Genomic DNA, 14341 nt, shown 5'->3' on the forward strand with positions numbered 1-14341 from the left:
GATCCACCATCCGACCCATCGTTGGGTAGGTTATCAAAAGACCTTTCCAACGAGTCTAAAACATTGAAGATCTGGCAACCCTGTCTCGAGATATGGCCACTTAAGTGATATTGATGTACTTTTTGAAGCCGGATCTCACTTAAATGTATGTAAACTATGTCCGGATCCACCATCCGACCCATCGTTGGTTAGGTTATCAAAAAGACCTTCCAATGAGTCCAAAACATTGAAGATCTGGCAACCCTGTCCCGAGATATGGCCACTTAAGTGATATTGATGTACTTTTGGAAGCCGGATCTCACTTAAGTGTATGTAAACTGTGTCCGAGTCCACCATCCAACCCATCGTTGGTTAGGTTATGAAAAGACCTTTCCAATGAGTTCAAAACATTGAAGATCTGGCAACCCTGTCTCGATATATGGCCACTTAAGTGATATTGATGTACTTTTTGAAAGCCGGATCTCACTTCAATGTATGTAAACTATGTCCGGATCCAACATTCGACCCATCGTTGGTAAGGTTATCAAAAGACCTTTCCAACGAGTCCAAAACATTGAAGATCTGGCAACCCTGTCTCGAGATATGGCCACTTAAGTGATATTGGTGTACTTTTTGAAAGCCGGATCTCACTTAAATGTATGTAAACTATGTCCGGATCCACCATCCGACCCATCGTTGGGTAGGTTATCAAAAGACCTTTCCAACGAGTCTAAAACATTGAAGATCTGGCAACCCTGTCTCGAGATATGGCCACTTAAGTGATATTGATGTACTTTTTTGAAGCTGGATCTCACTTAAATGTATGTAAACTATGTCCGGATCCACCATCCAACCCATCGTTGGTTAGGTTATGAAAAGACCTTTCCAATGAGTCCAACACATTGAAGATCTGGCAACCCTGTCTCGAGATATGGCCACTTAAGTGATATTGATGTACTTTTTGAAAGCCGGATCTCACTTCAATGTATGTAAACTATGTCCGGATCCAACATTCAACCCATCGTTGGTAAGGTTATCAAAAGACCTTTCCAACGAGTCCAAAACATTGAAGATCTGGCAACCCTGTCTCGAGATATGGCCACTTAAGTGATATTGGTGTACTTTTTGAAAGCCGGATCTCACTTAAATGTATGTAAACTATGTCCGGATCCACCATCCGACCCATTGGGTAGGTTATCAAAAGACCTTTCCAACGAGTCTAAAACATTGAAGATCTGGCAACCCTGTCTCGAGATATGGCCACTTAAGTGATATTGATGTACTTTTGAAGCTGGATCTCACTTAAATGTATGTAAACTATGTCCGGATCCACCATCCAACCCATCGTTGGTTATGAAAAGACCTTTCCAATGAGTCCAACACATTGAAGATCTGGCAACCCTGTCTCGAGATATGGCCACTTAAGTGATATTGATGTACTTTTTGAAAGCCGGATCTCACTTCAATGTATGTAAACTATGTCCGGATCCAACATTCAACCCATCGTTGGTAAGGTTATCAAAAGACCTTTCCAACGAGTCCAAAACATTGAAGATCTGGCAACCCTGTCTCGAGATATGTGATATTGGTGATATTGGTGTACTTTTTGAAAGCCGGATCTCACTTAAATGTATGTAAACTATGTCCGGATCCACCATCCGACCCATCGTTGGGTAGGTTATCAAAAGACCTTTCCAACGAGTCTAAAACATTGAAGATCTGGCAACCCTGTCTCGAGATATGGCCACTTAAGTGATATTGATGTACTTTTTGGAAGCCGGATCTCACTTAAGTGTATGTAAACTGTGTCCGAGTCCACCATCCAACCCATCGTTGGTTAGGTTATGAAAAGACCTTTCCAATGAGTTCAAAACATTGAAGATCTGGCAACCCTGTCTCGATATATGGCCACTTAAGTGATATTGATGTACTTTTTGAAAGCCGGATCTCACTTCAATGTATGTAAACTATGTCCGGATCCAACATTCGACCCATCGTTTTTAAGGTTATCAAAAGACCTTTCCAACGAGTCCAAAACATTGAAGATCTGGCAACCCTGTCTCGAGATATGGCCACTTAAGTGATATTGGTGTACTTTTTGAAAGCCGGATCTCACTTAAATGTATGTAAACTATGTCCGGATCCACCATCCGACCCATCGTTGGGTAGGTTATCAAAAGACCTTTCCAACGAGTCTAAAACATTGAAGATCTGGCAACCCTGTCTCGAGATATGGCCACTTAAGTGATATTGATGTACTTTTTGAAGCTGGATCTCACTTAAATGTATGTAAACTATGTCCGGATCCACCATCCGACCCATCGTTGGTTAGGTTATCAAAAGACCTTTCCAACGAGTCCAAAACATTGAAGATCTGGCAACCCTGTCTCGAGATATGGCCACTTAAGTGATATTGATGTACTTTTTGAAAGCCGGATCTCACTTAAGTGTATGTAAACTATGTCCGAGTCCACCATCCAACCCATCGTTGGTTAGGTTATAAAAAGACCTTTCCAATGAGTCCAAAACATTGAAGATCTGGCAACCCTGTCTCGAGATATGGCCACTTAAGTGATATTGATGTACTTTTTGAAAGCCGGATCTCACTTCAATGTATGTAAACTATGTCCGGATCCAACATTCGACCCATCGTTGGTAAGGTTATCAAAAGACCTTTCCAACGAGTCCAAAACATTGAAGATCTGGCAACCCTGTCTCGAGATATGGCCACTTAAGTGATATTGGTGTACTTTTTGAAAGCCGGATCTCACTTAAATGTATGTAAACTATGTCCGGATCCACCATCCGACCCATTGTTGGTTAGGTTATCAAAAGATTTTTCCAACGGGTCCAAACACATTGAAGATCTCTCAATCCGTTCTCGAGATATGGCCTCTTTAGTTATATTTATGTATTTTTTTTGTAAAACCCCATCATATCAGCCATTGTTGGTAATGAGTGAGGAAGGCTCCAACCACATAGGTGGATTAAGTTAGTTTTTAAATGTTTTCTTGGTTTTTCATTCTTAAAATCAAGATTTATGAATTTTGTTTGCAACACTAGTTCTTATCTTTACTTACTTTTAAAGAACCCACTCATAAAAAAATAAAAAAAAGTGTTTACTTTTTCAACTTGTATCACTTCTATCGGCCCGCAATTGCTTCATAAAAATCAGATCTGACCCGCAGGGCCAAAAGCTTGGGCACCCCTGTTCTGAACAAAAGATTCACCAAAAGTACAATCAGTGAAATAAGAGAAAGAAAATTGTGTTTGTTGTCTTGATTTTCAGCAAAAGTAAAATTATAGTATATCAAAAAAGTTTAAGCAAAACTTCATCAATGGCCGTTTTTTTAACAAATGTTTGAAGAAATGTTGATAAACATGTATGAAAATTATTAAAAAATTTAAAAATGTTTATCAAAATTACTTCAAAAAATTTTTTCGTGTTTCGAACCAAATTCATTTTGCTCATCGTTGTATTTAAAAAAAATCAGATATTCAAAATTGTTCCAACAGCTTTACATTTTCTTTTACTGTAGCTTTGAATAAAGTTATTTCACATTCTTATTGGAATTTTGTGCAATAAAGAAAATTGTGTCACGTGATGCTTTCAAGTTTACATTAGAGAATTCTATATAATGTACAAACAGTTAAAAAATCATGGTTATATTACACTACGCATTAAATGTGTGATTTTTCCTTTGAAATATGTAATTTTACCACTTTTCTGTTGCAATGCCACTTTTTAACTTTTAAGTAGAAATTGAGGTAAAATTACGAAATTCAAGAAGTTATATGCTACCTTACAAACTAACACTTTTTTTTACTGTGCAATCAAATGTATTTCGCTGGAAATTTGCAGTTAATTGTCTGCATTTCTTTAAATATTGTAATTCAAAATATCTTCAAAAATATGTTTTTAATTTACCATGCATTTGTCATTACTCAAAATGTAAGCTTAAAATCTTGGTTAAAGTTTAAATTTAAGAAAAAAAGAAATCTAAGTTCAAATTCACTGAAGGACATTTTTTCACAATATTTACCAATTATCATGGCAAAGGGTAAATTTCACGAATAACGCGGGTTCTACAAAATTGCGCTAGCCCTTATAAGAACCATATTTTTTGCTTGCCGATTGGGGTGAATTAGAATGTTAAAAAAAACGTTTTTTTTCATTTTCGCAAAAAAAAAGTTTTTTCAAAATCAATTTTTTTTTGAGGCCAAAAAGTTGAAGCTGAAAATATTATTCTTTGATTTTCAGGACATTTTAAGTAACATATCCAAATATGGTAAATATCTAAAAGGATTATGAGATATGATTTTTGGAAAAAAAAGTTTTATGGGAATTCGGTAAGTCTATTGACGTCACAAATTTTTCCCAACTTAGTTATTATCAACAAGATAAATAAATAAAAGTATACATTTTGCCCACTTTCATCCCACCTTAACGACCATAGTTCCATCAAATGCCATTCCACGTCGCGTTGATTCTCCAGGGCACAATAATTTTCACCGCCATTTACAAAATGGCCTAGTTCAAGCAAAAGAAACGTTCTTAAGTACCCTTATTGCAATGACCATTTCTCAAGGTTGCAGCGATGTACTGGATGCCGCCATCATGAGTGGCCCCAGCATAATTTATGTCGCTACAATGAGACAGCACACAGCCGCAGTGACTGATTATTATGTTTTAATTCAATCGACTAAACGACTGCGCTTTGGCACGTGCGAAATTGCGTTCACACTTTTGTGCCTCGCGGAAAAAAAATCCCTGCTACTTAAAATTACTTCTCCCGATGATGAAGTGTTTCGTTAGAACATGTTATTGCGCCCGTAATGGACGGGTTTATGCGTTCCGGGAAGGGCGACCCGGACAGGAACAACTCCTAAAAGTGTCATTTTAAACTGGCCAATTACAACTGTTGCTGCTGCTGACCGTACAATTATGCTGTCTCGATTGTATAGTTCTTTGGCTGGCCCGAGCACTTGTCTCTCCTAACGATGTCCGCCATAAAGCCCCCCCAGGGGCCAGAAGTACAAGTTGTCCACCAGGAGACCTGAACTCGACAACTTTGGCAACTGTGAGTTGTGGAAAAAAGTGTGGCGTTGTGTTTTTTGCCCCTCCACTCGGCGTACTCCTTATTGTGTTCTTTACACACTTTTGCTCAACTAGCATATGAGGCCCATGTGATTATAATTCTAAGACCCTCCACCTCAACCTTCATTTTAAGGACTCTGTGAGAGCCCAACATACGATTGAAAGCAAGACAAACAAGGACCCCCCTTCGTGTTCTTTGTACTATAGTTGGTTTGTGCTGAAAGGACACAAAAAGGATGTTTGTGGATTTAGTATTATACTGGCATTTAAAATTCTCTTTTTTATCTCACTCTGATGGGGGAACCTGGCCCTGCTCGAGAACACAGAATCAGAGCTTCCAGTGTGTACTAGTATGACCTGTATGGAAAATGGGTTGACATTTTAGGCGTTGGAGAGCCCAACAGCGTTGTAGTTTGTGTAAAAATCATTAAACAGAATTCTTGGTGAAAGATGAACCAGCCCTGATGGTGCTCGCTCCTTCCGGAATAAGGAATGTGGAACATGTTTTTTTTTGTAGGCGTACACTTCTGTTTTTTTTTGCAAGGGTGTTGTTTTAGGCGCACAACAATGTGACAAATTTTCCGACTCGTTAGAATAGCGTCACCTGAAGTGTTTTGGGAACATATTTGACTCTCTTTCTAAAACAAATGGGTTCATTGTTATGACGCTGTTCATTGAAGTATAAAAATGACGAAAGATATTTTTTCTTGTCAATTTTAGTCTTAAAAACAGACAATCACTTTTTTATGGTTCAAAATTACCTTTTTCCACAAAATCTATGTTTATTTTTATATCCAAATCAATTTTTTTTGCAACGGCCAAAGGCAATGAATTTTCGCAACTTATATTTAGTAGGGCATTTTTAGACTTTTTTTTACAAATTTTTGATTTGATATCACAATTCTGAAAAAGAGGTACAATTTTAGGAAATTTTTTTTTTATATATTTATTACTTTTAAAAAATAACAGCAGCATGTTTTATTATTTATAATTGCATCTTTTGACAGCTTTAGTTTATTTTATTTTTTTTAAATTATGCGTGAAAAAAAACGGGTGCCATGATTTCTTAACACTGCCTTGACCAAATCGGCTCACAATTTTGGTGAAGACTCGTTAAAATGGTTCTGTGTACATGACGAAGGCCAATTTTAAAAAAAAAAATTGATTTAAATTTATTTTTGTGTTTTTCTTAAACAAAAATCGTCGTCGTTTAATTTTTATATTTTCAAAAAAAGCTAAATTTCAAAATCGGGCTTCGTCATGCACACGGGATATGTCTTGAGAGACTTCAACCCAATTTTTTTTCCAATTTGGTCCATCCCATCTCGAGATATCGTGGCACCCGTAAATTAACTCGGTGTTTCGAGAAAAACGCTCAGGAAGATTTACAGTCCGCTAGGCGCACGGCAAAATTTTGAACTTAAAATCGTCTCTAACTTAGTTTAATCATGTAATATCTTCATGAATGTTGCAGGACTGATTGAAAATCATCTTTTTAGTTGATTCAATAAATTTTCTGTTATTTGAAATTTTGAGATTTTCTACATGTTTATAACCCCTTAATAAAAAAAATCACGGGTACTCCCAAAAAAATATGAAATAAATTCTTGGAATTATACATTTTATAAAAAATTGGCGTTAACCTCAAAGATGATTCGTTGAATTGGATTGAGTTTGAGCACGAGTGTTTCTGTATCTACAGGGTAGGAAGAAACGTGGGTATCCCACACTCACGTTCCTGTTTGTTAAAGAAATAAATCGTTGGAAGCCACCAAGCTAAGAAGTTTTGGTGCTCCGGGCCCCTAAAGGATGGAACATCGTATTCCCACAATTGCCCTGGACAACTCGTTCTAGGTCGATAAATTTGAAGAAGTAGTATTTTTTTAGAAAATTCAATTGTTTTATGATATAAATTCAAACTATCCCTTAAATGAAAAAAATAAATAAAATTAAAATAGCAATATTTTTATGCGATATTTTCTTATTGATGAGATATTGAATTTATTTATTTTTAAATCGACTGATCCTGACATTTTTTGCATCATTGATAATCTAGACAATGCAGATTTTGTGATCTTTGGAATGAAATTCAATTTGAATAGTTCAAACTTTTCTATTTTTTATGATGCAATTGAAATTGTATAAACATATTTTATTCCTATTTGGAGCTATTTTTGGATTTTTCTAAGGGTTAAGTTAAGCTATTTTTGTGTTATTTAAAGATTACTACAATATTAAATTTAGTTTTTGCATTTTTTATGTAAGCAGCTTGGGTTTGGCTTTTTGTTAACTTAAATGCGAATATCTCGGCATTGCAAAATTATAAATGTATGTTTTCTCTGTGTAATTTCAAAAAAAAAAAAAATCCTATATCACCCTGTCATGCCCACATTCAAGATTTTATAGACTATTTTATAATCTACCGTTTTTATTTGGCTGTGTAAGCGCCAATGTATTTTATTTTTTAAAAGCAACGATATTAAAGTATTACAACAACTGCTAATAATGTTTCAGAGATTGCGAAAAAGATTCCACTTGGTGCAGGTGGGATTTGAACCCACAACTGATCAACGGTACTGATCCGCGTTACCAATTATGCTACTGCGACCGATGACAAATTTGTTGTCGATTGGTGTACAGCACGATCGAATGTCACGTATTGGATTTCAAAGCTTTCCCATACCAATTGTTTCTCTTTCTATCCTTCTCTTCCACACTACCGTAGTTGCTATTGTATCTCAAATTCTCGCTCCTATTTTATGGATTATTTTATGTACAGGAATTTGTTCTTAAGACAGTTAACTATAGTTTGAAGCATTTGACGATTACATTTGTGTGACTTTAGTTACTTGCATTTCTAAAAAAAATATTCATTCATTCAAACTCAGCGCACGAGTTGTAAACCTTTTTTGGGATTTTTTAGCTACACAGTAAAAGAGTTAAGTTTTTGGAAAGTTGAAATTTTGGATGATTGAAAAAAAAAACGCAAATCAATCTACTTTAACGACCCCCGGGTCTTTTGTGGGCTCTGTTGCAAGTTTCTGCTCATTTCTAGGCGTCCGAAGGTTATGTGTGGTGAGTCACCCAAAACCTCTTTTACGCAAATGGATCGACGTTTACCTTCCCCATCCGATAGAAGGCTTAGAGGATAAGGCGGGAATGGAACCCGCGCCCCATAGCAACTTAGGGATCGGCAGCCAAAGCCGCTAACCACCGCGCCACGAGGCCCTCATGATGATTGAATATTACCTAAATTTGCTTAAACAATGTGTTAAAAGTGAAACGCATCAGGAACTCATGAAACCTTTTTATACACAAAATCTGTCACCATTCCCAGATGTAATATTACTGTGTTTTGAAACATTTTCCTGACATCCTTATCTACAGTCGTGCCTCGGTTTAGCACCGCATATGGGGGATACAAAACCGAGGCGTGCATAACCGAGTCACAGAGCTTATGGGATTTTGGATATATGGGAGACATTGGCTTTAACCGTACGAAAAATCATGCAAACATTAAAAAATTATAGTGTTTTGGAATCGGGAGCTATCCATTAAAATTATTATTTCATGAAAGTTTTCACAAAAATACATATTTTTCCTGTATTTCGAAAATGCATTTTTTTTCTCTAAAGAAACCAAAAATATATTGTTATTGTAATATGGGTATCAAATGAGCAGTTTTTTTCATAAATTTTTGATGTAATAACAACATTTTTAGAAAATACTCCAAATTTTACTCAAAATTTAAATTTTAACAGTATGGGTATCAAACGATCTGGATTTTTTCATACATTTCGATTGTAACAACAACATGTTTAGAAAATACTCAAAATTTTCACAAAACTACGTATTTTTGTAAAACTTTTCAAAATTTCAGTTTTTACAATATGGGTATCAAATAATTGGAATTTTTTCATACATTTCGATTGTAACAACACGATTCCCACGGATGCCGAAGCTGGAAACTTGATGAGGACTTTCCATTATTATGTTTTTATTTTATAATTTTAAATATGCTGATTAATCCCATTACAAAAAAAAATTTAATATTAACTAAGTATGTTTTTTCAATCGGTCGTTTTAATTCAACTTCTAACTCTTACATTCCAATAAAACAAATATATAAATAATTAATGTTCACTCCGCATCGCTGTAAGAGTTTAAAATCACAAGTTCAACTATGCATTAAATAATTCATAACCTCGAATTTCGCTAAAACACATAATCATTTAAAGGAAAATATTTTTTTTTGTACTCTTACAGTCGGTAGCATGAGTTTAATAACTGACTTGTTAAAACTGTGTTTAATCAGCATTGATATTACCTGAGAAAATGATTGATTTACCTCTGTAAATTTTTATCACAGATTTATCATGCACGGCTTCGTCGCGTTGTGTCTGCCGTGGCTTTAAACAAAATATTTATAAATCATGCATCTTGTACACTATACTGATGGTATAAGTTTAATAATAAAAAAACTAACTCTACTTGATTCGCCCGCAATACCTTTCGGGTATATCCTAGGGTTCTACCTCTCCTACTAACATTGAGTCCAAAACCACCCTACAAACATCTATACCACTAAGGTGACGTAGGGTCCCTGCGCACTTTAGATAGGTGTTTACTAACATTCCTTCATTTCCCCGAGGATAGCTTTGACCCGGCGTGGACCCCCTTATGCCCTGGGCTGTATTACACTCATCAAAAGATGAAAACATGGTATCTCCCGTGTTGGATTATTGTTCCGGATGAGGGTCTAACACAACCAGACCAAACAGTGGGATAAGCGTTGTGGAGCCTTCCGGTGGTGGGGCGTCCTCCAAATGCTAATGCTAATGCTAATGCTAATTTCGATTGTAACAACAATTTTTTTAGAAAATACTCAAAATTTTCACAAAACTACGTATATTTGAAAAAAATACTCAAAATTTCCCTTTTTAAAATGTAGGTATCAAACGATCGATATTTTTTCATACATTTCGAAAGCTATTATAAAAAATTGAAATACTCAAAATTTTCACAAAACTACGTATTTTTGAAAAAATACTCCAAATTTCCGTTTTTTACAAGAGGTGTCCCGATTATTTGATACCCATATTGTAAAAACTGTTATTACATTCGAAATGTATGAAAAAATCTCGATCGTTTGATACCCACATTGTCAAAATAAAAATTTAAATATTTTTTCAAAAATTCGTAGTTCTGTGAAATTTTTTAGTATTTTCAAAAAATGTCGTTTGATACCCACATTGTAAAAACGGAAATTTTGAGTATTTTTTTCGGAAATACGTAGTTTTGTTAAAATTTTAGTATTTTCAAAGAATATTGTTTTTACATTCGAAATGTATGAAAAAATCCCTATCAATTGATACCCACACTGTAAAAACGGAAATTTTGAGTTTTTTTTTGAAAATACGTAGTTTTTTAAAAATGTGAGTATTTTCAAAAAAATGTTGTTATTACATTCGAAATGTATGAAAAAATCCCGATCGTTTGATACCCATATAGTAAAAAATTTAAGTTTTGGATTCTTTAGAGAAAAAAAAAATGCATTTTCAAAATACAGGAAAAATACGTATTTTTTAGAAAATTTTCATGAAATAAAAATATTAATGGATTACTGACATCATCCCGATTCCAAAACACTATAATTTTTTGATGTTTGCATGATTTTTCATAAGATTTAAGCCAATGTCTCCCATATAGCCAAAACCCCATAAGCTCTGTGCTTCAGTTAAGCACTGGGCCGTGCTTAACCGAGGCAGCTGAGCGGTGCAAAACCGGGGCAGTGCAAAACCCAGGCGTGCAAAACCGAGGCATGACTGTATCAGGTTTTAAATTTTATTTTAAAACAGATTTTTTTCATTCAAATGTCAATACCATGGCTTGTTATTTCATTTTTTATACTTTTTTTTTCATTTACCACAGCCAAAGTCGAGAAACAAAAACTGTAATTAAAATTTGAATTGGCCTTATTCAATCAATTTTGCAATTGCATCATCGTTCCGCAGTTCATTCTTCAATTCCTGCTGTAAGTGAGCAAAAACTGCATCTAAAAACCACTTACCCAAGCGGGTGCCATTCACGGAGCAAAAGTGCAAAAACTAAAACGAAATCACTTTACCAACTTCCGTCGGTGTTTGCGCGCTGCGCTGTTCATAAAATCACGGAAAATGCTCTGTTTTTACCCGCCCCAGAACGTTTCCCCGCATTTCTGGGTTCAGGGCCGTCGGAATTAACCTCTGCTGCCGTCGTTGAGGAAGAGCGGCGCGGAGGAGGTTGGCAAAAAAGGACCCGGAAAGCTTTCCGCCCAAAGCTCCATCAGCTGCTGCTTCTTTGTGATGCTCACCCACCACCTGCTGTGTGTTGCAACTCTTTCGCTGTGTGTAGATTGTAGGACGATGGATGCTGCTATAGCGCAGAGAGCAAGAAATTCCACGTGGAACGTGAACGCTTCTGTTGACTATTCAGTTTGCGAGGACGAGGTCCTTGAAGCTGCCGAGGATTCCATTCCATTCTTCCTGGCACACATACACACCAACATATTTTCGGTTTACAAACACATACAAAGGTTCTATGCCCTTGCCACGGGCAGCACTCAACAGGAGCAGAGTCGACTGGGTACAGAAAGGACTTGGCAGGACGACGACGACGACGACAGACGAGGAGAAGGTAATATACAAACAAACCGAGAAAATGTATCTGTTTTTCCAGCCTCACTCCCCCCTCGCAAAAAGTCCTGTGACGACACACTAACACAGTCAAGGACGCACACACTCTCCCCGGCACAAACACGTCTTTCCCTGTGTAGGGTAGAGGTTAGACGTGCGCGCTTGCGGGGATGTTGTTGCCCAGTAGCCAGCCAAAGGATCACTCTGGAGGGTTCGGATGAAATGGAATTGTTCGGGGTGCGTTTGGTAGATTGTTTTGAAATAAAATTAAATCGTTCATTTTTCAAACCTGTGCTTTTAAATATTTACAGCAAATTTCCGTAAATGTCTAAAACTAATTGAATGCCAAAAAAGTCGGATAAAACAATAACAAATTAATAAAATAAAAAGTTGATTGTTATGGATTTTGTTTCAAATTAGATTACAGATGTTTTTTAAAAAAATATTATTGCTGTATGAATATTGTATTCATCTTGAATTTTAGACTTTTTCGAAAGAGGATGGGACAGAAACTTAAAACAAACAGTGTAAAATTACAGATAGTCGTTATTTATTTTTATTTTTTTAAAGGCTTCATAAGCATTATAACTTTATTCTTTGTTGATATATTTATATCTTCATGAATCAGGCTGACTAATGAAAAACCTCTCAAAACTGATTGTGATAGCTTCCAAGCATTTTTATCACAAGTTTTGCCTTCCTCACGTTACTGAGGAAAGGCTATAAAATCACTCGAAAAATGAACTTCTCAATTAGACCTCCTAGACCAACCTTCATGTATACCTATCGACTCAGAATCAAATTCTGAGCAAATGTCTGTGTGTGTGGTGGAATGTTGATCAAAAAATTGTCACTCGATTATCTCGACATTGGCTGAACCGATTTTGTCCGTTTTGGCGTCATTTGATCCATCTTGGGGTCCCATAAGTCGTTATTAAAATTATGCAGTTAAGTACTTCAAAAGTTATGCTTAAAACGATTTTAACAAAAGTAGGAAGATTGTAAAAAGGGTGGTTTTTGTAAGAAACCCCGTCATGCTATACATTTTCAGAAAGGTATTTAAAAATCCTTTTCAACGCGTCCAAGACATTAAAGATCTGACAAATTAATCAAAAGTTATAAGCAATTAAGTGTTATTTAAGCATTTTTTGCATTTTGAATAGCACCCTTTAAATGTGAGGAAGACGCCACCCAAGCAACACACTTTGTCAGATAAACGTATTTCCTAACTGGTTGTATAACCGATTGGCCTCGTTACCACAACTTGTTCTACAACTTCTGTGCCTTGGAAAAAGCGCACTTTTTTCTGTTGTATAACTTGCCATAATAAGATGCAAGTTATCAGAGTAAGTTGTACAAATGTATTTGACAACACTGTGCTAGCTAACAAGAGATTCAACGCAAAAAGGGGGCGTGGTTAACGGCTGTGCTGTCAAATCAAAGCGCACACTGAAAAGGAAAGATAGATTGTATAGATAGATAACAGTTGTCTAACCGTTACCCAACTTACATGTAAACAAACAGTTCTTTTTAGAATTTCAATCAACGACGAAGCCAATAAGAATAGTATCCCTGACTATTTTGGTACGCTTGTTTCTGCCCGATTCATTTAGAAAAAATAGAAATTGAATGAAAAAAAAAACTATCCTTTCGCGCTCTCTAACTGCGATTCTTGTGAAACCCTCATCATGGCGAACTTTTAGATTTTCCTTTTTTGATGAATTTCGTCTTTCCCAAGATTCGATCCGATGACTTCGACGATTTGTTGCTATCTCCATGGCAGGTCCAGGCGCGCTTCCACATCTCTCCACGAGGCTTCATAGTAAACAAGCTGGCCTAAACGTCAATAAGAAGGCTGCTGTCAGCTTTGTTATACAGCAGTGAGCTATACAACTTAACTCCAGAAAAGGCTGTCATTGGAAATTAAGTTATATACGTATGTTTCAAGTCAGTTTTTATAACTCCAATATACAACTTAGTTATAACAAACCGTTTCAACTGTCATTTCTATTACCGTACCACGGAGCAACATTGAAATCGGTGTGATTTTGATTTGTTATTTTCTCTATCATGAACTCCATAAGCTGACATTTTTGTAGCGTTTACCGGCAATAAGGTTTCAAACTAATCGGTCAACAATTAAAATTATTGCAATCTTCGATAAATACCCAAGTAACATTTTTTTCCAGGAGTTCTACAAGAGCTCTTCAAGATAGCTACAGCATAGCTGTTTGGACCGCGGTAGGATAAAACTCTCTTCAAGTACTCTTCCAAACTCCTGAAGAAGTTTTGAAGAGAATTTTATCCTACCGTGGTCCAAACTGCTATTCTGTAGCTATCTTGAAGAGCTCTTGTAGAACTCCTGGAAAAAATGTTACTTGGGTAAACATTATTGAAACTCTAAATACCTCACGTACAAATTTACACCACCTAACAACACGCAATGTCAAGTTGAATATGTTTGTTGATTATCAGTTATATAACCTATTCTCCAATAACATTTGTGTAACAAAGCGAGAAAACCTAAGGTTATTTATAGAATGGTTGGCCACGCCCATTTTTCAGAAGATGCCGTCACATGACAATGTTA

This window comes from Culex quinquefasciatus, chromosome 2 (genome assembly GCF_015732765.1).
Source record: "Culex quinquefasciatus strain JHB chromosome 2, VPISU_Cqui_1.0_pri_paternal, whole genome shotgun sequence".
Taxonomy (NCBI): Eukaryota; Metazoa; Arthropoda; class Insecta; order Diptera; family Culicidae; genus Culex; species Culex quinquefasciatus.